Source organism: Ambystoma mexicanum, chromosome 1q (assembly GCF_040938575.1).
Source record: "Ambystoma mexicanum isolate Mex_15411 chromosome 1q, UKY_AmexF1_1, whole genome shotgun sequence".
Lineage (NCBI taxonomy): Eukaryota > Metazoa > Chordata > Amphibia > Caudata > Ambystomatidae > Ambystoma > Ambystoma mexicanum.
Genome location: NC_090922.1, coordinates 1,347,363,586 through 1,347,384,267, shown reverse-complemented (window position 1 = coordinate 1,347,384,267; position 20,682 = coordinate 1,347,363,586). Strand labels below are relative to the sequence as shown.

The following is a 20,682-nucleotide window of genomic DNA, read 5'->3' as shown; positions in this document are numbered from 1 at the left end:
TGCCTGCAGCTCCAGTATCCAGTCCTCAGCCACACCCGTCTTGTTCTTCACGATCCGAACCTGCAAAGGAGAAAAGGAAAAAGCAGATTAGAACAAGAGCCTTACCATTTGTCATCGCAATCATCCGGGAGTCGCCGCACCTGCAAGAAAAGGAACACCAGTTACTGCGCTATACAGTCAGCAGCAGTGCCGCAGGGTACTCACTGATGCTCCATTCATCCATGCGATCCAGCGAGGCACTCTGATGAGATCGCCGCTCGGAGCATCCGCATCTGCAAAAGATAAAAAAGTTAACAGGTGAGCTGCGCCTCGCTAAAAGACATTTGACCTCGCACCGCAAGATACGTACCCGAGGCAATACTCGCTCGAGGTCTCACAAGTCACCATCATACGTCCCTCTCTCTAGGGAAGCGCCGCACCTGCAGAATAAAGAGAGGACAATTGATTAATCACATGAATGAACAATATCGCTTGCTAAGACTTTTTTGCTTGGTGCAAATACGGAATCTTACCTTGGCGCTACCTCGTTTCTTTCGGAGAAGAGACACCTGTCTTGGGAAATTCTGCAAGAGGAAGAAACACAAAGAAAAGGTACAAGAGTGAACTATAAGACAATCTGAACTCTAAAGCAAAGCATGCTACTTTGGATTGGCATAAGACTTACCTCTGAGTCATTGTTGTCTGGAACTCTGCCATAAGATTACGGGATCAGTGAAGTTAACTGGATTCACAAGTTTCAACGCACCCCTGCATTCCGACGCAGGATGGAGAGCCCATCCTTCTTAACAAAAAGGTGAGACATAATAAGGGGAACACAAGATGGTTACGGAAGCAGAAGTTAAACCTCCTTTTAGCTGTCGGCTAACTTACCATTTTTACCACTCTAGGAAAATCCTCCTACGTGCCAGACAGACGAAACTAAGTGGGCAAGTGCATTCGCTCATCACTACACTACGAGTCAAATTGGTGGAGACCGTTGCAGTCCAGCTTCGTTCGGCGCCCATGTGGAACCCAGGTGAGCGTAACAGAACGCAAATCCTCTACACAAATTTCTACCCGGGCGTCATGGAAACCTCAGGGACTGACCAATTAGCCCAGCTCCTTGAGAGCTTAGAGCTGAAGTACATTCCGCCCGCGAATAAACCAATGCTCTAAGAAGAGAAATGATTGCAGCGAAGGAGCGTACAGATGACCTTGCCAGACAACTACTTCAAGCCCAAGCTGGTCACACACCATTACCTGGATTGGGGGAAGCGTCAGCCCCAACTCAGTTAAGCAACCCAGTACAAGTGGTATGACCGCGGGCTATCCCTTTAGCACCACCAGAACGCTTTGCGGGGGACCCTAAGAGGTTTGCAGTTTTTATGAACCAGTGCCACCTGCAATTTTTATGTAGGCCTGGAGCCTTCCCAAATGTTCAATCGAAAGTGGCCTTCGTACTGTCATACCTCAGCGGCAGTGCAGCAGATTGGTCTATTCCGCTAGTCAACCAGGATGATCCTCTTCTTCAGGATTTTCAGGGATTTCAACAAAACATGGAGAAATTATTCGCCCAACATTCTCAAGGTCAAGCGTTAGATAATGAACTTTTGTCCTTAAGTCAAGGGAACCAGGACCTTTTAACCTACATCGAAACTTCCAATAGATTGGTGGTAGAAACCGGTTGGCCTGAAGACAAAAGAACTATGCTATTCCATCGTGGGTTAAGAGGCGAGCTAAAATACGTTTTAGCCCAGGTAGTAAACCCACCTCAAGAATGTGCGGAATATATAGACCTGGTGGTTCAGTTGGACCACAGACTTCAGAACTGAAAAGCTGATCGGGCTAGATTCGAGAATCGGGTACTGGTGAGTAGCGATGTAACGGTATTACGGTATACCGTTAAAGATACAGTGAACCACTTAATTGAACAATAATAACCGTCACATTGTTTATACCGGTATACCGTTCATACCGTTAAGTCTGCTTTTCAATCTGATTTGGAAAGGCTGCAGTAAGCAAGTGCTGTGCAGTCTTGGTCTTGCACTGTTGGATGTGCTGTCTGCCAAGTAGTTTCAATTGGAGCAGTTTTTAATGCTATTCCATAAACCACACGTGCCTAACACAAAATCAATATGTCAGCAATAGGAAGAGTAAATACAGTGCCAAGAAGCAAAAGGGTTTACTTTGGGTTGGCGGCTTTGGGGTTTATATATTTATAATGGATATTGTTTTCTAAACATATGAGAATGGGGGATTTCCCTGGTTCTATCATTGAATTCACATATAATAAGTCACACTGCGAAATGTACTCCTCTCTGTGGGTATTCCCTGCTGCCATACCAAAGGGTAACATGTCTGTGATTACTGAACACCTTTTGGCCCGCAAGTAAACTAAAGGCTGTAACTCGTGTGCATGTGTGTGTGCGCACAAGCGTATACCACCATCGGAATCCATTGATCTGTGGCATGCAGGTTATCAAGATGCCAACATGTTCATCTTCACCAGTAGCCAGTGGGGGAGCTAAAAGCCTAAATGACCACTTAAGAGAAGATATTCAGTTTGCTTTGCCAGTCGCAGCAGGGCTCCCCCCCCTGCTCCTATTCTCCACACGTGTGTGTTTGGTGGAAGCAAGGGGTGGCATTTCAGTGGGAATTATGTTGAAAAGCCCAATACTGGGTGCCTGGTTTTGTTTGTGATGATAAATCTGACAATTTATGACCTTTTAGAAAATATTTGTTAAGAGTAGTTAACTCCACATGCTGTACCGCGATAACCATGATATACCGTCATTTCGCAAGAAGGTTATTGTACCGTCATAAAACTAATACCGCAACACCCCTACTGGTGAGACCCAAGGACAACACCTCCAAAGGTACGGATGTGTCTGAACCCATGCAAAATGGGGGAGTTAGAGGACCGTTGTCCAAAACCGAAAGAGACAAAAGGAGACAGGTGCAATTGTGCTTATATTGTGGAACCTCAGGGCATTTTTTGCGGGACAGTCCGGTGAAACCGCCTAAGAAGGCAGTAGGAGCTGCCGACAAGATCAGTACTGAATCTGAGCCAGAAAGCAATCCCGCCTGACAAGCGTAGATGTCCGCTTGTCAAGCGAGAAGGAGGACTCTCAGACCTCACACCTAACCTAACCAATGATCCTTATTGGTCACCAGCAACCATCTTGTATGCATGCGGTTAGAGCATACATCGATAGTGGAGCCATATGTAACTATATGGATCAAGAATTGGCTACAAGGATGAATCTTTCTCTTTGCGAAAAGACCACAATTGATGTAGTCACCACAGTCGATGGAACTGAAATAGCTTCTGGCCCAGTGACTCATTCAACGACGGAGATGACACTGTTGGGCCAAGATGGGCATCGAGAGAACATTGTGTTTGATTTAATCAAGGCTCCACAGTTCCAAATAATTCTGGGAATGCCATGGTTAGAAATGCATAATCCTTGCATACACTGGCGTGAAAAGAGAGTGACCTTCTCGAAGTGTATGCATACTTGTTATCCGGAAGAACCCCCGACCAAGAAGATAGCCACGGTCAAGAGCCCGACAAATCTGTTACCCCACGATTACCAGGATTTTCAGGATGTATTTCAGAAAGACCAAGCCAACACTTTACCACCTCATAGATCATATGATTGCCAAATCGATCTCATACCTGGCGCACAAATTCCGTGCAGTAGGATCTACGCCCGTACTGAACTCGAGAATCTTCATTTACGGCAATACTTAGATCAGTACCTGGCTAATGGCTTCATCCGCCCGTCAAAGTCTCCAGCGGCCTCGCCTTTGTTCTTCGTCCCAAAAAGGAAGGAGATCTAAGAACTTGTATTGACTATCGAGCATTAAATCAAGTAACTGTAAAAAACTGGTACCCCTTGCCCCTAATTCCAGAATTATTGGACCAAGTAAAAGGATGCTCGTATTTACAATAAATTGGATCTCCGAGGGGCATACCATCTTGTACGCGTGAAAAAGGGCGACAAGTGGAAGACCGCCTTCCGTACCAAATACGGATTATTTGAATACCAGGTGATGCCTTTTGAGCTTTGTAACGCCCCGGCAGCATTTCAGTATTTTATGAACAATGTCCTTCGTGAACTAATTGATGTCTGTGTCGTCGTGTATATCGACGATATCCTGGTATACTCGTCTTCTGAACTAGACCATGTGAAACATGTTTGTGCAGTACTAGAAAAATTACGCCAACATAAATTGTATGCGAAATTAGAAAAGTGCTTCTTTCACACTACCGAGGTTGAATTTCTTGGGTTAGTCCTGACCCCAAATTGAGTTCGAATGGATTCACAAAAGGTAGATGCCATCCTCAAGTGGCCCTCACCTACTTCAATAAAAGGGGTACAGAGCATGCTTGGATTTGCAAACTTCTACCGCAGGTTCATTCTTGACTTTTCACATTTGGTGCACCCCATCACATCTCTATTGCAGAAGAATAAACGCTTCCAGTGGTCAGAAGAAGCAGAAAAGGCCTTCCAAGATCTAAAGCAGAAATTCACTTCAGCTCCTGTTTTGAAGCATCCACGCCCAGAACTCCCATACGTGGTAGAAACTGATGCATCCAGCCTGGCTATGGGGGCGGTCCTTTCCCAAAAAGATCTGGAAACAGGTCAACTTCATCCAGTGGCGTTTTGGTCATGAAAGTTTTCAGCACCCGAGCTAACCTATTCCGTCACCGACAAATAACTTCTAGCCATCAAGTCAGCATTCAAGGCTTGGCGCCACTATCTTCTCGGAGCCCGATACACCATCACAGTAATTACGGATCATAAAAACTTACAATACTTAAAGACGACCAAGGCTCAATCATCGCGTCAACTTAGATGGGCTTTATTTTTTGAGGAATACGATTTTGTGATTACTTACCGACCTGGTTGTCGAAACGGCAAAGCAGATGCTCTATCCCGCATAGGAAGGGAAGAAGCATATACAAATCCAGAACCGGTGCCCATAATCCTAGAAAGAAGAATCCTATGAATAACTACTTTACTATCTCTAAACGACATCCATGAGAAAATTCAGCAACTTCTCGATTCTACAGCCTTACAAGATTGGTCAAACAAAGGCAAAAATAATTCAGTCATTGATCATTTACCGTACTACCAAGGACGTCTTTATCTACCTAGTAAGGAACTGCGAGAACAGGTTATTTCCAATTATCATGAGTCCTTGGTAGAAGGCCACCCTAGAATTACAAAAACCAAAGCCAAAACCAAGAGACATTTCTGATGGTCTACTTGGCAAAAAGACATTAAGTTATTTGTGTTATCTTGTGGCATTTGTGCTCAAAACAAGGCCCAGAAGAAGAAGCCAGAGGGTTTATAACAACCCTTAGACATTCCACCTACACCCTGGCATACATTATCTCTTGATTTTATCACTGATCTTCCTCCATGTAATGGGTTCAACACTATTTTAGTAATAGTGGACCTATTTTCCAAAATGGCCCACTTCATCCCGTTAAAAGGCTTACCCTCGGCCTCGACCCTGGCCAAAGAATTTCTCGAACATATCGTCCGAATACACAGATTTCCTTCAGTCCTAGTTTCCGATCGGGGCAGTCAGTTTATTTCACAATTTTGGAGAAAATGTTGCCAATTAGCCCACATTGATGTAAGACTTTCAATCCGCCACCATCCACAAACCGATGGTCAAACCGAGAGAACCAACCAAACGTTAGAGCAATAGCTATGGTGTAACGCTCACCTGATTCCCACGGAGGCGCAGGTCTGGCTTCGAGTGCTGATGCTTCTTCAATGGTGACGCGCAGGACTCTGAAGATGGAAAGGAAGGGCCCTCTACTCTGGCTTCTCCGGCTCGCAGGAATATTCCCCTGTGCGTGAAAAGGGAGAATTACCTACTGACTGAGTTATGCTCAAGCCTCCCACTCTCTTCCAACCCTCCACGATACCCTTCCACGATTCCCCGTGAAGTCTCACCTTAGGGTCAGGAAGGATGAGCTCTCCATCCTGCTTCTGATGCAGGGGCGCGTTGAAACCCAGTTACTTCACTGGATTGAGGATTGGTGGGAGTTCAGGTAAGCTTGACTATTCAGGTAAGGCTCTGTAAAAGTTCTGTTGCAAGTTCAAAAGTCCAAGCTTAATAATAATGTTCATTGTCTTTTTGCAGCAAGCGCTAATGCTTATGTCTTTTTTCCCCTTAGGGGCCGGGGTTCGGAATGCCGGAGATATGGCACCGACCCGAAGTGAAACGTGCAGTTCCAGTTCCAGTAAATGGCAGGTTAGTTCTGGATGAGCGCTCGGGAACTGTCTTTGCATACGCTCATTCAATGTCTTTGTCTTTTTTCCCCATAGGGGCCGGGGTCCGGAAAATGCCTGGAAGCGGCAAGACCCGAAATGAAATGGGAATGACCCAACAGGTAAGTCTTATTCCCTTCCTTCTCTCACCTCTTATTCTTGTCTTTTTCTCTAGGCTCTGGGAAGTGGCTGTGTATCCGGATGATCGCTGCTGAAGATGGAGGAACCCAGGAAAGGTGAGTGAAATGCAGCGCTGCAGCGATCGTAACGAAATGCTTTTAAAAAATAATGTCTTCCCTTTCAGGATCGTCGGTGATGTCTCCCTGGTGCAGTATTTAGCTGGTAAGGTCTCTTGTCTCCATTTGCAGGTGACCCAGGATGCTGACTGGCGTAGCTGAAGTCCAGATGCAGGAGCTTACACGGTGAGCGTCCAGCTGCGAGGAGCAGAACAACGCGAAGCGTGAGTTGCTGATCGGGTGTGGTTTAAATAGCTTGGAAGAAGTTCCCAGTGTGTATCCTTCCACCGATCAGGTATGTATCCTTCCCCGACCACACCCGGGTGGAAAGTAGTCCCACAGGTAAAGTAGTTCCATTCAGGCCTCAAGAGGGCCTGGATGTAGCAGCATGGTCTGCATCAGGTAAGTGCACATTAAAACACTTGAACACATGTCTAGCTTTATGAGCCTGGCGCCTAAGGCGCCAGGACAGGGGTCCAACATGAGCCTGGCGCCTAAGGCGCCAGGACTGCGTCCAAAGGGCCCCAGCTTGGGCCCGCTGGTACTCTCCTGGGGGAAATGATGCCTGCCTCTGGGGTTGCTGGGTCGGACCTGGCTCCTTGGAGGTAGGCATCATGACATATGGTGCATGTTACACCAAACGGAAGGCAACTGGAAGGATATTTTATGGATAACCGAATATGCCTACAACAATTCTTTACACTCCGGCACTGGACCAAGTCCTTTTTACACCATCTATGGAAGTCATCCTCGAACCTCTGAACTCGATCCACCTCAGCACTTGAAGATGCCCGTCGTAAGCAACTTATACGCTACTATAACACAGGCTTTCAAAAAGGCGACTGAACATTTAAAACAAGCAAAAGGAAGGTACAAGAAAACCGCCAATCAACATCGGAGTGAAGCTCCAAAATACCAGATTGGAGACCAGGTTTGGCTAGCTTCAAAACACATACCGCTAAAAGGGACCCACACATTTAATCCCAGATATTTGGGACCTTACACCATTAAAGCCATTATCAATCCAGTGGCAGTTAAATAGGAGTTACCTCCGAATATGCGAGTCCAGCCGGTATTTCATGTTTCACTTTTGAAACCAGTGCAACCAGGAACAAGAATAACAAAATCACCAAGCCCCATCCTAGTAGATGGCGAACCAGAAAAAACATTTTAGACTCAAAGTTGGTCAAATCAAAACTCTTATCTTGTTGACTGGAAAGGCTATGGTCCACAAGAAAGATCATGGGAACCAAGTGACTATATTCATGCACCACGACTGGTAAAACGGTTCCACCAGAACTTCCCGGACAAGCCTGGACCAGCGAGAAGAACCACCTTGGGAGGGGCCTTGGGGGGGAGTGCTGTCACAATGCCTGCCCACAGACATCAGGAGCAGACCAGTCTGTCCAGAGTACTGGCACCCCTGGGGACCTGTAAGGCCCCAAAGGATTGCCTGAGGGCTTCCTGGACTCAGTCCTGGCGCCGTTGGCGTCAGGCTCATATTGCCTTTTTCAGGCAAATCAGGTCATCAAGTGGAGAAACCATGTACAGGCCAACTTGAGGCCTTTGAAGGGATTACTTTATTCAAGGGACTATTCCCTTGGGTGTGGTACTGGGACTAGTTTACCTGGGCACTACTTCTGGGAGGCTATTTAAACCACGCCCGGAGAACAGAACACGCTTCGCATTATTCTGCACTCCTGCAGCGTAACGTTCACCGTGCCTGCAGCTCCAGTATCCAGTCCTCAGCCACGCCCGTCTTATTCTTCACGATCCGAACCTGCAAAGGAGAAAAGGAAAAAGCAGATTAGAACAAGAGCCTTACCATTCGTCATCGCAATCATCCGGGAGTCGCCGCACCTGCAAGAAAAGGTACACCAGTTACCACGCTATACAGTCAGCAGTAGCGCTGTGGGGTATTCACCGATGCTCCATTCATCCATGCGATCCAGCGAGGCACTCTGATGAGATCGCCGCTCGGAGCATCCACATATGCAAAAGATAAAAAAGTTAACAGGTGAGCTGCGCCTCGCTAAAGACATTCGACCTTGCACTGAAAGATACTTACCAGAGGCAATACTCGATCGAGGTCTCGCGAGTCACCATCATATGTCCCTCACTCTAGGGAAGCACCGCACCTGCAGAATAAAGAGAGGACAATTAATTAATCACACCAATTAACAATATCGCTTGCTAAGACTTTTTTGCTTGGTGCAAATGAACAAGTTACTCTCTTACTGGGTAACGTTCTTTAGGTGGGATGGTCCGACGACGTATTCCATATCTATGACAGTAATCACCACAGCTGTGCTGCTTTAGAAAATCTATCAGCGTCTGCGTCCTGCGTCGATGACATCGATACGCCACCCTGGAGGACCTCCTCCGACGGCCGATGTCACCGGATGTTATAAGTAGGACGCACGACGACCGTAGCCTCAGTTGTAGTTTTTTCCCAGAACGTGTGGCACCAGTCTTCTGCCAGTCTGACCACACAAAGCCTTGCGGAAACGTAAGCTGCAATCGCATAAGAAATTCTGTAGCGGGGAAGGCAGGGAGCGATATGGAATACGTCGTCGGACTATCCCATCGAAAGAATGTTACGAGGTAAGAGAGTAACTTGTTCTTCGCGGGGATTGGGTCCTCCGACGTATTCCATATCTATGACAGACTCCCAAAGCAGTACCAATGCAAGGAGGTGGGAAAAGGATTTAGAAAACAGAAATTTAGAATGCCCAATCAAATTGCGGAGTAAAGGACCTCCTTGCCAAAGGCCAGATCCTGCCCCCAGATGGAATCGAGGGCGTAGTGACGTACAAAAGTATGGACCGAAGCCCAGGTGGCTGCATCACAGATGTTACGAATAGGAACACCCCTCTGTAGGTTAGTAGAGGCAGCCATACCCCTGGTAGAATGAGCCCGTAAACTGACCGGTGGGTCCTTACCCGTCAAGCGGTAACACTCAGAGATAGCCAAAATAATTCAGCGAGACAAAGTCCGTTTCGTCACAGCTTGTCCCAAACGCTTTCCAGCATAACCAATGAAGAGTTGATTGTCCACTCTGACCCGGGACATGCGTGAAATATAAAAGCTTAACGCTCTCCTAGGATCAAGCCTATGGAGCCTCTCCTCTTCCTTACCAGGGTGTGGAGGAGAATAAAACGCCAGAAGAACAACCTTCTGGCCTAAATGAAATTCCGACACCACCTTCGGAAGAAAGGAAAGACGAACTCTAAGGACAACCCTGTCCTTATGAAACACATTGAAGGGTGGCTTAACTGAAAGTGGCTGTAACTCACTCACTCTGCGAGCGGAAGTGACCGCAACCAAAAATACAGTTTTAAGAGTTAACAGTCTCAAAGGGCATGAATACAAAGGCTCAAACGGAGTACCCATCAGAAAGTTGAGAACAAGGTTCAAATCCCAACCGGGCACCTGGAAAGGTGACAGAGGGAACACATTAGTGAGCCCTTTCAGAAACTGAGAAATTAAAGGAATTTTAAAATAGGAACACTCTTCAGACGAGCGCTTAAATATGGACAGCGCCGCCAGGCAACCTTTAACGGTACCCACTTGCAAGCCCCTGTGGGCCAAAGAAAGCAAAAAAGACAGAACCATGGGAATGTCACATGCAAAAGGATCCACATTCTTAACCCTGCACCAGTCGCAGAACTTATGCCAACAGCAACGGTACAGGGACTTTGTTGCTGGCCATCTGGCTGATGGCAACACCTCCATCACGTCTTCAGGGAGGTCCCAATCATTAAACCTCAACCTTTCAGAAACCAAGCGTGAAGGTTGAGGGATCTGACCTCTGGATGGAGAACCTGACCCACCTCCCGTGAGAGCAGATCGTCTCGGTAGGGAAGACGATGTGGAGGGCAGATGGACAAGTCGAGAAGGTCCGGATACCACATCCTCTGGGCCCACGCCAGAGCAATGAGGATCATCCGGGAACCGAACCTCCGTAATCTCTGCAGTACTTGCGGGATGACGGGGACTGGAGGAAACGAGTACAGCGGTGGGAATGACCACTCTACCACAAACGTGTCTCCTAAGGCTCCTTTTGGAGGAAATTCCCGCGAGCAGAACCTCTCGCACTTCCGGTTGACACTGGAGGCGAAGAGATCCACTTGAGGGGTCCCCCAAAGGGCAAAGATCTCCAGGAGAATCTCCTCAGCCAACTCCCACTCGTGAGAGATCGCGCTCTGCCTGCTCAGAGCGTCCGCCGTCTCGTTTTCGTCTCTGGCTAGATGAACTGCCGAGATCGAAACTTCCTGCTGGATTGCCCAGAACCAGAGCTGCATCGCCTCCCTGCACAGAGGAAGTGACCCTGCCCCCCCTTTTTGTTGAGGTAGTGCATGGCCACCTTGTTGTCCGTCAGGATCAGGACATTCTTCCCTCGCACAGTCGGCAGAAAAGCCTTCAGGGCTAGCCTGACGGCCCTCAGCTCCAACAGATTGATATGGAGTCTGGACTCAGACGGAGACCAACGACCGCTGACTGTCAACTTGTTGGCATGAGCTTCCCATCCCGTGAGGGATGCGTCCGTCACGATCGTCACCTCCGGCCAGGGTAGCCAAAATGGAGCCCCCTTCATCAGATTGTCTTCGACGGCCCACCACAGAAGGTCCTGGGCGACCGAGGAGAGCACCCGAACAGGGTCCGACATCCTGCCGGAGGACTGAGACCACTGGAGCTTGAGTGCCCATTGCAAAGATCTCATCCGCAACCTGGCCTATGGCACCAGAAGAATGCAGGATGCCATGAGGCCGAGCAATCTCAAGAACCCGAACGCTGGGAGACTCTGGGCAAGCTGAAACTTGTGCACCATCTGCTGAATGTGATGAGCCCTCACCTGGGGAGGAAAACACTGCCCCAGGGATGTGTTGAGCACTGCTCTGATGTACTGGAGCCTCTGAGTGGGTGTCAAATGGGACTTCATTAAGTTGAGGGAGAAGCCCAGCTTGTGGAGGGAGTGGCAGTCGACTGACAGATGACTTGCTCGGAAGAGCGCGCCCTGATCAACCAATCGTCCCGGTAGGGATAGACATGAATCCCCCCCTTTCCTGAGGTGCGCTGCCACCACTACCATGAGAATGGTGAAGGCCCTCGGGGCGGATGTCAACCCGAAAGTGCGAGTCGCCAACCGCAAACCTCAGGTACTTCTTGTGCTTTGGATGTATCGGCACAGCACATGAAAATAAGCGTCCTTGAGGTCGAGAGACACCAACCAGTCCTGAAGTTGAAGGGCCTGGAGGACTTGAGAGAGAGTAACCATCTTGAACTTGTCCTTCCTGAGGAGTTTGGTCAAACTGTGCAAGTCCATGATGGGTCTCAAACCCCTGTCTTTCTTGGAAATCAAAAAATAAGGGGAATACCATCCCTTGTTCCTCTCCGCTACAGGCACCAATTCTATGGCGCCTTTCTCCAGCAGGGATTGAATTTCCTGCGCAAGGCGCGGACCCGCACTCTTCAAAGAGAGATTCCCCGGTGGATTGTCTTGAGGCCTCTGCCGGAAAGGAAGACAGTAGCCGTGGGTTATGATCTCCAGAACCCACACATCTGAAGTAATGGCGCGCCACTCTGCAAGATGCTGCGCCAGCCTTCCCCCAACCGGCGAACCATAGGACATGGCCTCATGACTGAGCTGAAGCAGCTGCGGCGTTGCCTGAGGGCAAAGAGGCAACTGCCTGAGCGGCCTTGGCACCTCGTGTACCTTGTTTTCCACCTCTGGCACTCCTACGGTGGCCCCTTTGACTGGCAGCTCCTCTCACTTTACCAAAGGATGAGTAATAACGAAAGGAACTTCCCCCCCATTGCTGTCCCCTAGGACGAAAAGGCGGAGGTTGTCGAACTGCAGCGCCCAACGACTTTGCTGCAGCTTTTGAGGTCTGCAATCTCTCAAGGCTCTCGTCAGCCTTGCTGCCAAAAAGATGTTCCTCGTCAAAGGGCATGTTGAGGAGCCGGGCCTGCACATCAGGAGCAAACCCTGACTTCTGCAACCATGCAAACCTGCGTATCATGGTGCTCGCCGCCAGTGGGGCCGGCTGACGTAATCTGCCATGTCCAAACCCGACTGAACGGCCTCACACATGGCATCCTTGCCATCCTGAACCATGGCAAGGAAACCATCCCGTTCGTCCCCTTCGGGAATATGCTCAGCCGCTAAGGAAACACAGTTCCACAGAGTGTGCGTGAAACGTGACAAGGCACATACAGAGTTGGCTGCCTGAAGCGCCATACCCCCTGAAGAAAACACTTTCAGCGCCCAGCCGTCAAAACGCGTGTCGTCCCTATCAGGAGGGATGGTAGGATACAACGCCTGCTTTGCCGGGGCCGTAGCCGCCTGCAGCACCAAACTCTCTGGAGTGGGGTGCTTGGACAAGTAGCAGGGGTCGCTACTGGCTGGGCGGTATTTTCGCGGCAAAGACTTGCCCACTGCCGGGAGACTCTCCGGAGCAGTCCAAGACGCCGCCACCCTCCTCTGTAGAGCCATATGAAATGGCAGTACCGGGTCAGTTGGTGGACCAAGATCGAGGATATCCGTAAGGTCATCCTGAAGAAACTCCCCCGGGGGAGCAGACCATCCCAAGTACTCGGTGACCCTAGACATAAGGCGCCGGTACGAGGAGTCGGCATGAGTGCCAGGCTCAGGCCTACAAATCTCCACCTCCGGAGAGGTGTCCAGCCCACTCGCATCGTGCCTCAGGTCCTCAAATTGGCTATGGCCCGAAAGAATCTCATCTGGCACCGCATTAGGAACCATGCCATCATCAGAGCCCTCATCCACCTCAGAAATAAACTCAAGATGGTGGTAAGAAGGCACATAATGTGAACCAAAGCCATGCTTGACATGGGCCAGAGCCTTTCTAGGAGGTTCCACCGAGCCCCGGGGTACCCCCGTCGACACAGCCTCGAAAGGCGTCGAGGGCATCGAGTGAAACGGCGTTGATGCAGAATGTGGCACCGAGAGCATCGATGGCGTTGACACCGGCCTCAAGGCCGGAGCCCGGAGCGTGTCCCTCGATAGCCTGGGAGGCGATGGTGCCGATGACTTCTTCGGAGGCGGGGGCCTCGAAAGAGTCCGTCGACGACCTCGAGAACCTCGAGAACTGAGAAACAACAGAAACTCCAAAGAGACGAGGCGTGCCGAGATTCCCGAAGCGAACACGTTTGCGGAAAAAACTGAACTGAGGCTACGGGCATCGTGCGTCCTACTTATAACATCCGGTGACGTCGGCCGTCGGAGGAGGTCATCGAGGGCGGCGTATCGACGTCATTGACGCAGGACGCAGATGGCGAAAGATTTTCCGAAGCAGCACAGCTGTGGTGATTACTGTCATAGATATGGAATACGTCGGAGGACCCAATCCCCTCGAAACTGAATCTTACCTTGGCGCTACCTCGTTTGTTTCGGAGAAGAGACACCTGTCTTGGGCAATTCTGCAAGAGGAAGAAACATAAAGAAAAGGTACAAGAGTGAACTATAAGACAACCTGAACTCTAAAGCATTGAATGCTACTTTGGATTGGCATAAGACTTACCTCTGAGTCATTGTTGTCTGGAACTCTGCCATAAGATTACGGGATCAGTGAAGTTAACTGGATTCCCAAGTTTCAACGCACCCCTGCATTCCAACGCAGGATGGAGAGCCCATCCTTCTTAACAATAAGGTGAGACATAATAAGGGGAACACAAGGTGGTTACGGAAGCAGAAGTTAAACCTCCTTTTAGTGGTCGGCTAACTTACCATTTTTACCACTCTAGGAAAATCCTCCTACGTGTAAGACAGACGAAACTAAGTGGGCAAGTGCAGTCGCTCATCACTACACTACGAGTCACATTGGTGGAGACCGTTACAGACCAGCTTCGTTCGGTGCCCCTATGGATCCCAGGTGAGCGTAACAACGTGCACCAAAATAAAAGTGTGCAGAGCGCACTTACTCATGAGCCTGGCGCCAAAGACGCCAGGACTGGGTTCAACTGGACCTTTTATGTAGTGAAGCTTGTGGTTCTTGCCCAGTGGCCATGACAAAATCACAGCAAAAGTTGTTGTTCTGGTGAACAGTTTATCGGCCCAGTTGGCAAGGGGTCTCCCAGGAGTGGCCCTAGTTTTTAAAGGGTGTCTCTTCAGTTAGAGAAAATTGTTATTTTTTTGTTTCTTGTTGGGTGGTGACAGGGCGAGGGAACACTACTGGCCACTGAAGCACTAGCAATTGAAAAGAGACATGCCACAAAACATCCAGTAGCACGTTATGGAGTGAATTCCAGCGGTGAGCTAAGCAGTTCAGCCCCTGTGTTAAAGGTGGCAAAAGAAAGCTGCATGCAATGGGATGTCAGTTAGCGGCACACTGAGGTGTGGGACATTAAACGTAAAGGGCTCAACTCCCCACAGAAACGTACCATGCTTTTAAGAGAATTTAACCTGTCAAGATTAGATGTCTTGTTCATACAAGAAACCAAGTATAGAAATGGGGAGGAATACGCACTCAAGGCAAAAAATATTGGAGGTGATATCTGGGCCTTTAGCACTTCTAAGAAAGGGGTGGGCATTTATATAGAGCTTCGTTCGTCCTCATAGTGACTAACACATACAGTGATTCAGAGGAACGGTACCTAGCAGTGAAGGGAACCAGTGGTGACTCTCTGCGCTGTATTTGCGCCTACCCAACAGCAGCCCTCGTTTTGCAAGTCGGTGCTAGAGTTCTTGGGGGGATGGCGAGAGGGCTTTCTTATCTGCAGAGGGGACTTCAACATGATAGCAGATCCCACGTTAGATTGGAGCTCACAGAGGCGAGGTACGCAGCCACCGCAAATCTTGAGCAGAGGCAATGTCACTCATCTTCTATGTGAGGCATATCTGATAGAGACTTGGTGGATAACACACCCTAATACAAAAGCCTTCACTTTCTATTCCCCGCCCCACCAGACCTATTCCTTCATCGACTATACGCTGATAGAGGCAGCTAACGAATACGGAATAAAAAAACACTGCAATCACAATTGTCGGTTGGTCAGACCATGACATGACTACCCTCACATTAGAACTTGGTCCAAGTACCTCAACAGGGCACAGATGGATGTGTATTGACACCATGTTTAAAGACACCCTCTTCAGGGAAAACGTTTTGTGAGGAAATAGGGGATTATTTCAAGAACAACGACATAGGAGAGACCACACTCAACACAGAGTAGGAGGCAGCCAAGGCAACTATCTGAAGGGTGTTGATAGAAGGCACGAAAAAAATAAGAGCTTGCATGCTGCGAGAAGCATCCCTGAAAAAACACATTGAGGCCAAAGAAGCAGTCTTCCATAGAGAGATAGATCCACCCGCCGATAAGGTAGCAGAGATCAGAGAGCTACGAAAGGAGTGAGAATACCTGAAGCAGCTGTACTTTGAAAAGGAGGACAAGGCGCACATGATGTTAGCAGGCAGATTAAGGGCCCAAAGAGCGGACAGAACAGTGAATAAGATCAGAGGCTCATCAGAGGAGGTCCCGATGAATGCCTTAGAAATAACCCAATACTTTGTTCAGTTCTATGCAGCATTATACATGGCCGAGAGCCCAGAGGATGCGAGTAGGAGTGAGCATTACCGCATGAGACTGGTACCCAAGATGCTTATGGTGGAAGAAAGCGACCCGCTTAATGCCCCTGTAAAAAACACTGAGGTGCTTAAAGCAATTTCAAAGCGGGCTGAGCAACAGGGCAAGATAGCTACACTCCAGCCTTTTACAAGGCATACAGACCGACTCTCACCCTGTTTCTCAAAAAGCTTTTTTCTAACATATTGCTGACAGGCCAGGCACTGCATGGATCATAGTTCTGCCCAAATAGGCGAGGGACAGGGCAGACTGTGGCTCGTACCGCCCAATATCACTCATTAACGTAGAAGCAAAAATATAAGCGAGCGTTATGGCAGCTAGGTTGATCAATATCCTTCCCAGGTTAGTACACAATGATCAAGTGTGGCATGTAACGGGAGGGCATGGCTCGGATAACATCTGCAAGACCTTAGACCTCATTGCCAGCCTGAATGCAGAGGATAAAGACTTGTTTCTCATATCAATCGATGCCGAAAAGGCCTTTGACAGGGTAGAGTGGCCCTTTCTACACGCCGACCTTATGAAATTGGGCATGGGGGAACAATGGACCACAGCGGCTCAGGCGACTTACAAGAACACAACGGCCCAAGTGATTTTTAACAGTTTAGCCTCAGATAGCTTTCAGTTAAGCAGAGGGACAAGCCAAGGCTGCCCGTTGTCAACCTTGCTGTATGTGCTTGTAGTAAAACCACGGGTGCAAGCAATTCGGCAGAGCAACAACATATGTGGGCTTGTGCGGTACGGGAGGGTTTAGAAGCGTGCACTGTTCGCAGATGACATTCTAGCTTATGTCATCCACCCAGACTCCTCCATCCGAGCCCTTTTGGAGGCCATAACAGAGTATGACACACGCTCAGGGTTCCGCATAAACTTACATAAAACCACTGCTATACCACTAATAACAGACAGCACCCGGGTCAGGCACATAATAGCACAACAGGGCATTCAGATCTGAGAGGAAGGCATTACATACTTAGGGGTAACGCTCAAAAGGCATTTGGGCGAGCTCAATGGAGCAAACTATGTGCCACTGTGGGCAGCTGTACTTCAAGATTTAAAAAGATGGGCGCAGCTCGCCCTGTCCTGGGCAGCCAGGTTCACAACCATAAAGATGAATGTCCTACCAAGATTGTTGTTTCTATTGCAACCATTGCCAGTCACGATACTATCCGCCCTCCATCTAGAGGTGAAGAAGGAGCTCCACTCATTCCTACGGGCATATCAAAGGCCTACAAGACACTTATTCTCCCGAAAGACAAGGGTGGGATGGGGTTCCCAGATATATATGAGTATCATAGAGCGGCCCAGGTGCGAATTCTGCTAGATCATGTGCGAGAAAATGGAGAAAAGCAATGGGTTGCACTAGAAAACAGTGTCTTAGTGCCGGCCAAAATGGGGGAATGGCATGGGTCCCGCAAAATATATTTCCCCGAAGAATCCGAACACACCCTGTATTAGATGTCTTCTGGTATTTGCAGTGGAGGTGTGAGGCCACAGTAGGAGTGGCATTGTGGCCTTCTCCGTTCAAGTGTATATGGGTTTCACCAGTAAGAGATCTCCTAACAGACCCCAACCGTTTTCAGACACTGTATGAGACTGGTCTAACCAGGGCAGGGCAGATGTGGGACATAGGAGCATTGTTGATGAAGGGAGAGTTAGAACAGACCCTGCACATGAAGAATATACCCCCACTGCTGTACTTGCAACTTAGAGGCATAATTGCTAGACCCGCTTTGGACAGAGCAACTACAGCGGCCATTAACCCCACTAGAGCAGATCTTTGACATACAACATGGCACGAGGGCGCTCGTCTCAATGTTGTACGGATCAATGCTAAACAGGGGGCACTTACTCACACCACACATTCAGGAGCGGTGGGAAACTGAATTGGGCCTGCAGAAAAAAAAACATGGGCTTACATTTATAGGGCAGTGTGGTCCTCCACAATAGTGATGCAGTATAAAATGCATAACAGCAGATTGTTTTTTCGCTTGCACCTAACGCTGCAAAGGCTATCCAAAATGCACTCAGGGGTCCGCCCAAATTGTTGGAGGGGGATGTGCTGCAGTAAGCAACTATTGGCATTAATGGTGGGGCTGCCCAAAGACACAACTCTATTGGAAAGAAGTGTTGGCCTGGATGCACGCAATCGGGTATCACTAGAACTTTGTTTCTATTGCTGCTGTTGTTTGGGATAGACTTGGCATTGATTTCTTATATGCCTCGGAACTTGGTGTTAGCTGCACGGGTGTGCTTAATGAGGCAATGGAAGAGGAGCATCCTCCTCACGAAGGTGCAATGGATGGACAAAGCCTATGACATCTACGAAATGGAAAGCCTCATGGTGGCCCTAATGGAATTGCACACCCACATAGACATGGAAAGGCTCCCGTTCTTAGAATATTACAGGGCAGTGAGGCTGGGAAAAGAACAGATCTGAGACCGAAGCGATAGACGAAACTTCAGGGGAACGTAGCACGGAACATTTGAGTGTAATACATGAGCTACCCAGTGAACACAGCACAATGTCTCAGTCACAAGGGGTAGACGCTTCCAAAGGGTGCGGATAACCACCTATGAGGGGAGGTGCACTGGAAAAGCTTTGATACTAAATCAAAGTGTTGCCGTACTGGGGTTAATGTAGGACTAGCAAGCGATTCAGTGTCCTGAAACCCATTAAAAGGCTCACAAAGGATGGCTGTATTCGGCCTTTGGGCTTTGTCCTCACTCTAGGGGCTAGAAGCGACGGCATTGGGGAATTCTGGCACTTGGTGCTTAATGGTTTGTTGTTCAGTGCACTAACTGCTAGTCCTTGATTATATTGTTTTGAAAAAAGCCACTAAACTTCAATTTTTGTTAAAGCTAGAATATTTTAGAGACAACTGATGTCATTTGGTAAAAACCTTTATTTGCATTTAAAAAGGAAACAAATCTGAAAGATTAATTATTCAGATCCTTGAGATTGAATAAGAAACAAAATAATTACTCTCTGCAATCTCTATTAAAATGACCATTGATCATAGACCACTTCCAATGCAATTCATGTACTGCTTGCCATTTTTCAAACAAATAGACATAATTTGAACATATGGGAAAACTACAGCAATTAAAGGATCACACGACATGTTTTATGCAAGTGTGTGTCTTTGCAAGAAAATCTATGTACACAAATGGCTAAATCGTGCATTATGGATCAAAGATTATGACAAATAATTTACAAGCACCTCTAATACAACATGTTGTTGATGCCTCCCATAGTGACAATTATTTAGTTTGGTGGGTGATTGAAAAGATGAATGGTACTGTCAATATTGACCTACGATTGGCTACGAGAGAATAGATATTTAGTTTGTGTGAACTTGAAAGGGAGGGCCTTAATAATCAGATTGAATGGCCCATATTGACACGATGAAACGTAGGTGACAGAGTGATTCCTCAGATATTGTAACATGAAACTGCATAAGAAATCTTGTCTTATGTAATAATAGGTGTGGGTTACAATGTTAAAACCCTTTTCAACTCATTTGTACAATGTTAAAAGCCATTTTTAACAACTCAAGGAGATGTAATATATTTGACAAAACAGTGCATATTATGTTATGAATCTGAAATGGTGTTACAATGTCAGAAATTAAAGTTCAAATATTTCAGATATTACATATGATGGACCAATACTGGTGAAACCAAAAAATAACACACTATGGAATAATCAGAAAGTTTGACATTGGTGTTTATTGTATTTTGGAGTTAAGCGCTGTGTAGAAGTGCATTGTCTGGAATATCCATAATAGGAACGTTACAAAATAAAAGTGTGTGATCTAGTCTTTTTGATGTTTTGGACATATGGCTGTTTGGCAAAGGACATGTGAGCAATATGTCTTGCACCCTTGAACAAATAGGTTATAGGCTAAGAAAAAGTATATGGTGTTTGGAACTTTTATCCCTTCTGATTTCCATACATATATATGCTTACAGAGACTGTATGTGCCCAATACCGCTGAACAAAAATGCATGCGCAGGTTACTTTCTTATGCCTAAGTGTATAGGAATGGTATAATTGTATACGCTCGTACACAAGGTGTCACGTGGGAACACTAATATGGGGAACATACGCAAGCCCTGCTGCAGTGAAAAATAAGAGAAAAGGAATAGTCTGTCGGATACGAAACAGGAAAGACTACCTATTGTTGCAATTTAGAGGGTCCAAATAATTTGATTTTATATACTCAAATGGCTCTAAAGAAAGCTTTTCTTCGTGTGAAGGTAAAAATGTATAGATTGTTTTTTTAAGAATAGAATTAATTGTGACAACATTTAAGGAGAAGGATGGGTGATATTCTAGTCTGATATTGGGTTTCTATTTCAGATCAACATATATGGACGACAAGTCATAGACCTGACATGTGGTAAGGTTAATGTAAGTGTGAGGAATGTCCAGTATAGTTGTAGTATATCAATTGCAGACTAGACATACTTCATTTATTCTGTGTGTCTGGTCTTGTCGGGTAAAACATTCCTGAATTGTGCCCTATAACTTGATACTCTGCTCCCAGGAATGAGGTAAA

General features: G+C 47.5%; 1 protein-coding gene across 2 annotated transcripts in view; it reads right to left on the bottom strand.

The window, feature by feature from the left end:
- The window catches only part of TTC39A (tetratricopeptide repeat domain 39A), a 1,012,086-nt gene that overhangs the window by 275,149 nt on the left and 716,255 nt on the right, over positions 1–20,682 (bottom strand). The gene's annotated exons all lie outside the window — the stretch shown is intronic.